This window comes from Thermobia domestica, chromosome 3, assembly GCF_964235325.1.
Source record: "Thermobia domestica chromosome 3, izTheDome1.hap1.1, whole genome shotgun sequence".
NCBI classification, from domain to species: domain Eukaryota; kingdom Metazoa; phylum Arthropoda; class Insecta; order Zygentoma; family Lepismatidae; genus Thermobia; species Thermobia domestica.
Genome location: NC_137456.1, coordinates 101,549,266 through 101,556,019, shown reverse-complemented (window position 1 = coordinate 101,556,019; position 6,754 = coordinate 101,549,266).

The window sequence follows — 6,754 nt, the reverse complement described above, 5'->3', positions numbered from 1 at the left end:
CCAATTCGCGATGCGGTGCTGATTTACGTATGGATCCAGCACTAATTTCTTGCATATATTTACTTCTTTTTCAGTAAATCGACTTTTTGTATCTTAAATAATCATTCTTGGGTGAGGCATTCCCTTGTACAGATTCATTTTAGGGGAACTTCAGTGTATGTATACGATAAGAACTATTGCGCAAAAGACATTAACCAACTCTTGCTAGATGGTCACTAAAAGCATGAATGCTATTTAAGCAAGTTACGGTAGGAGCGCAGAGGAGTGACCCGATCGGTAACGAGGGTGTGCGTTAGCGAAGGTGGGTATAGATATAAACGAGGATAGTGCAAACACTATATATGGCATCAAATTACCTTACAAGTTGAATAATGTATTTGTTCGTTAGTAAAAACGTCATAGGTAATATCCCGATTTTTTATTGCTTGTATATTTGTGTTCCAAATTAAGGGTTAAGTGCTGTATCGCCGGACCAGTTTTAGGAAATTTACCGGGTAAATTGGTTAATTTATTTTGATTTCTGATGAAGAATTATTGAAAGTCATGCGATGGGAAAAGTTGAAGTTAAGGAAGTGTTTGTTGTTGGTTGTTTTCGATGTAACCGGCATTACATATGTAGGCGGAAGGGACTATTTGGCGGATAGGTACACTTGCTATGATTTATGGCGCGTATGTGTCAAAGTTCAGACACTCATATTTGAGTTTTATCGAATTATATCTTAACTAAATGTAAGTTAACCAACCTAACCTGCTAGGTGGCCACTACGACAATGTGTTTCTGCAAACAGTGCAGATAGTTATTAGTATGAACCCATGACAAGTGCTATTGAAACTCGTATCATTACCAAAATTCACATGTTTTCACTCCCTCACTTGCGCGCGTACACGCCGCTCCGCGCCCGCTCCTTTCGGATACACTTCTTCGCTATCGTGTGAGTCCACTAGCTTCGCCTTGCCCCGACTGGGTTGGTAGCATTTCTGCTTTATAGTGGCCACCTAGTACAAGTTGTTTTGTTTTTTGCACTGTAGTTTTTATGCCATACCTATATCCGGACTCCATATTTATACGAATATATTGATTTTTCATTCCAAGCTGTAAACGTTTATACGTATCTGTTTTTCGAGATAATTGACTTGTAACTCAACCTAACCTAACCTAAGGCTTAAGTTTAGAGTTGCTCCTCCAGTTTCATACCTACAAAAAAGCAGTAAAAACATCAAAACGTGCAATTTTACTATCCGGATCCACAGTATAAGCAGTAGTAGTAGTGAGAGTAGGAGTAGGAACGGGTTAGAAGGGTTCTGCTCTTGACATAAAATGGGCACGCTGCTGAATCATCGAACCTTCCGCGTCTTGCAAATAGTATCCACTTCCACATATCTTTTCTCGCATTAAACATAACTTTACTGCCAAAGTTACACACCTAAACAACGCATAAAAACTTCAAATCATCATTTCTTACTGCATTTCTCCTGTAAATTTTCCTAATTTTTATATAAAAAAACGGAGGGGTAAGTCTAAACTTAACACTAACCTAACATAATGTAATCTAATCTAATCTAACGAAATGTATTTTTTTTTGCTTCGATTTTCGTGTAGTCCGGCGATACAGCACAAATGCTCAAATTAACATAACACATTACTAACGTAAATTTCACAATTATGTGAACCTCTTAAGCTCAGACATTTGTCGTTGCGCAGTATGAATTAGCACATTGTCTTCAGATACTTTACTTCATATACTGTGATTAATAGCTACCTTATAGGAAAGTCCACGGGGAAGGTTCTAGATTACTGGTCCCCCATGTAGGTTAGTAGCTCGGTTGATTTCTTTCTGTACTAAAGTATATACATTTAATTGACACAGTACAGCCGAGCGAGCGTTAGCGAGTGAAGGCGGGTTAGAGCCCCGCACGGCACGTTGATTTCTGTCTTTATTACTGATCAATGGGAAGGGGGACCAGTAATCTAGAATCTTGCCAAGTCCGCGAATAACAGGTTCGACTTTCACTAATATACTTTTACGTAGCTATGTATTTGGGATGTCTTCAGGTAAGAAGAAAACATATTTCGACTAGTAACACATTAGTCTGTTAAAATATTATTGCAAATTTGTTCTGTAAATTTTACAAATCTATGGATCCGTGCAGTAAAGGTGCACCGGAAATTATAATGAAAATTTGCTTATATTTTTTAAAAATATATATACACATCAAGTATAGGGGCACGATTATTGGTAGAAGCACGATGGCAGCAATCAATAGTTTTTATTGTAAAATTTGCAGAACATGCTAGCAGATTTAATGTAAGGATGAGAGCAATTCTAGGGTATGACATACAAAGTTAATGTTCCAATTTTCTGCTTCGGTTTATTACTTTTCTTTTCACACTTATTTCTGCAGTATTTAATATACAAGGGCATATTCAGCCCAAATAAACCAAAATTGTAAAGATTTAAAATGCCAATAGACCTGTTAAATGAACGAATGTTGCAGTGTATACCATAAAATATAATTGACCCCAAGAGAGCGTCTTGCAGCAAGGTCGAATCTTATAAATATAATTACCTTAAATGTTAGGTAAATTTAACCTACATTGTCCAACTCTACTAGGTAGCCACTAAAAACTACACTTCTTCAATTCACAAACTATAATAAATAAGTCAATGAATATAATGAATTAGTGCAAGTATGCTACTTTAATCGGTCCATTGTAGTAATGACAGATATTTATTGATACAAATATCACTTTCTTGCTTTAGGAACAATTGAAATAAGCACAGTAACACCATTTATAGCCACATAACCACATAAATAGCCAAATTATTGATTCTTCTGCAAGCAATCCTGCAACAAAACAGAGTACTTCGACGGGAGAAAACAATTACAAAATGCATCATCGTTGAAGTATTCAAAAGGATTTTCCTTGTCTCATTATTCTTCTAGGTCGGATAGCATATTCTATCTGTTCGAGCACTTCAGATTCACCTAAAATATCCAAATCTTTTGCAAGCATATTCACTCTACTCACAGCTGATCCATTCCATTCGGCATCTGTAAAATGCCGTGTAGTTTGGCCCAAACATATATTCAAATGGCCTGTTCCCTATAAATGTCCAAAATAGGATTGTATTAATAGTACTGTATCACATTTGAATGCTAGAGGAAAAAACTGGGAGTTTAAACGTTACACAGCTGATCACGACGTTATCAAGGATTAAACTCCCGTTTTCGATGGCTAATCTTAATTCGACGATCTGGCAATATAATCTTCAGATCAGTGTTGGTGCAACACATTATCCTCACTTCGATGATTAACTTTAGTTTAATCCCTATCCACGTATTAATCCTCGGTTGGTGCAACCGGGCATCAGTCTCTGACAAAAGATTTTTAACCAACGGCAATATCTGATTTATAAATTCGTTGTCTGTGATCTTTAGTTCTTGTACAGTCTTCGTGCAATTGCAATTTTGTTTTCAATCCCTATGAGTTGTAGTTCTTGGTAAATTTATTTGCCTCAATCTTACAAACCGACTTTCTCGGTGAATGATATACGGTATGGTGCTCAATATCCTGCATTATATCTTAAATAAGAACATGTTGTTGTTTCTCGTGTCGCTTTTCATGAACAGATTATGTCTCACGATTTTTTTAAAAAAAACTTGTTTTTATATTTCTGGCTTAATCCGGAACACTTGAATTCTGAAATGCTTCTTGATGTTCTGCTTTTACATTAGCATATGAACTTGCATGAAAATGGTGTTAGATAATAAAAGAAACCGAAGCGCACATCAGCACAGAACCTGAGACATGCTTAACAATACAACGGTATTCCGTCCATAGCATTCGCCTTCTTGAGTGTCCATCATATGTAAATAGAGTTTACTGTAACTTGTAGAAACACATTTCCTCGTTTCATGAAATAAACATGGAATGAATATCATGTTTCAAGAGTATAAGTTTGTGATGAAAATAGTGTTTTAATTTCGAGTTCTTTGGGAAAACGACATACGTAAGTAGCTACCCATGTTTGCTTGTGATTGTATTAAGATAAGGGGCTGCGGTGGCTCAGTGTTAGAGAGTTCACCTCTGGTGCTACGGGTCTCCGGTTCAAACCCTGTTCCCGCCAAGTGAACTTTGTGGTGGACAAACACCGTGTGCGTGGGTTTTCTCGGGGTTCTCCCGTTTCCTCCTACTTTCTTCATTCCACCATTTCATTCATTACTCATCATCACCGCCTACTTTAGCCTAACTGGCATAACCGGGGGCCGTAAAACTCAAAAATTTCATTTCATTTCATTTTTGTACTAAGATAAGTAGAAGATGCGAAATTTTCAAAGCTTCCAATGGAAGGCGTTAGGTAAGAAAGTTTGTACATCTAGAATATGCAAGTAAATGCATAATTATTTGCACAATACAGAAGAAACCATTCTTTCTAACAGAAACTATTTAACGCACATATTTGGATCATAAAGATTCTTCCATGTAAACATATTGATAGGTTGTTTCAATAACTTAGTGTTGGTGTTCATGATATTAATTGAAGTAAGTGTAGCAAGCTTCTGCCTTTCGCCCCTATCGGCATTTACGTATATGCCTGTTCGTGTGGCCATCTCTCTATATAATTCTCGGTAGTCTTATTCGATTTTAATTATTTTTTTTAAATAGATCTTTCTCCAACCTTTGGGCGTAAGTCTATCGTTTTAGTTGCAATCCTTGGAGAATAACAAGTGATAAATCTGATTCAAATTCACCCCATGTTATAAATCTGAAGATATTCCTATTGTGCCGGTGCTGTGCCATCAGTTGTAGCTCACAATACTTATTAAATGAATGCAACCAAATGGAGATGAAACTGATGCACAACATGGCACTTAACTGTAAAATTGTGGTTGAATTTAAATAAAATTCAAATGTTTCTAATTTTGAAAAATGACTAGTTGTGAAAGATAGGTGAGAGAGAGAAAGGATATAGTTAAGAAATAAAGGAAGAGCAATAACCTGATAATTCCAACGAGGCTGGCGTCATCCTGGTCATCTGGAACGATGAAGGGTTTGCCCTGGAGGAACCTGAATGTTTTGGAATCAGCCAACAACTGGAACTCAATCCTGGTCAACTGCTAGGGGCGTCTCTCTCTTTCTGTGATACATCTCTGCGATAATGCGTCTTTGGGCTGTCTTCCCATACCTTCATTCCACTAGTCTCAACTGACAAACTCAAAACATGTCTACGGCGATGAACCGGCAGAATGGTATTCTTTAGACATGGAATCGGTCGTCCTCCAATGGTAGGATCTGCTTGTCTTCGATGATCCTGCACCTCACTCAACTTCGTGGCGAATACTCCCTGTTGTCTGTCTTCCGTGGTTTTGTGTGGCTGAAGAATGATGACTTTGGAGTTCAATGAACCGGGAAGTATCAGGCTATGCTTGAAGGTATGCTGAAAGGCAATGAGGAAACTAGTCGTGCTTATTAACAAATATGCGTTTACAAAAGCTGTCTGAGAATGTACAATCTTGATCAAAGTTTTCTTACGATGAATTTTCAAAAGTTCATGATTCTGGCGTTGATAATGCAATTTAATAAAATAATGGAATTTAGCGAATTAAGTTAAGGGTGTACACAATTATCACATAGTCACTTCACATCTAATACACAGTTACTCCACTCTATAAAATAGTTTTACAGAAAAGTTGAGATTTAGGGTGGTCCGGACCCCCAGGACCCATCTAAGTAAAAATTACTCGATTTTGACAAAATTTAGTGTATAGTTTTTTTTTTTCTTTTTAGGGTATTCAAATTATTCTCACAATTTGAGGTAAAATATGCCCGGTAGAGAACGAGAAATTTTGTCCGTAAATTACAAAAAGAAAAGAAGTTCCACAATAATTAATGTATAGAAAATTTACTTGATTGTAATGATATATATTCTAAATTATCCCTTTTGATGGATTTAAAATCATTGAAAAATAAAGGAGTGGATTGAAGCTCCCTTCACTCGAATTTTCAAAACATCCATGTAATTTCGTAATACTTATTCGATTTTGATAGATTATTATGTATATTTTGTTTGATGTTTTTCTGCAGTACTCAAAGTTTGAGATTAAAAACAGCCAAAGATGAAAGGTAAACGTAGACGCCTATTGTACAGTAAATACTTTCTCTCACGCGATTTATGGAGACTGTTTCATGATAACTCCCTAAAACTATTATAGATTTTGAAGCAATATGGAGCATGTTTTTGAGGCTTTACAATCATCGCCACTCTCTTAAAGAATATGGGTTCACGATACTTTCGTAAAAATTAATCAACACAATAATACGCAAATGTTTACTGAGACTTTCACACAATAACCAAGATGTGCAGTTGAAATGAATGGAAAATGAGGAACAGCTTTACGCCTTTTCCACGCCCATATGATCAAGAAAATGCTGAACGAATGTTGTCGTAAAAAAAAGTCATTCGTTTTTCCTGTAATATGTCGTGTTTCTGAGACATTCCAATCATCTCTTTGTTTGGTATTGAAATGCATAAATACTAAGGAAATAAATTTCCCCCAATTTCAAATTAAATGTTTCCTCAAAATCTTGGATTGAAAGATTAACTAATGTGTGTTTTGTTCCCAATTACAAACTTACTCTATAGTTTGGATATGAAATTTGAAAGAAGAAAGTGGAAGAGGTCCTCGCTTGTATAACGCACAACATCAGTGGTAAATGTTTTTATTGTTATTTAATTATAATTTTAGTAAT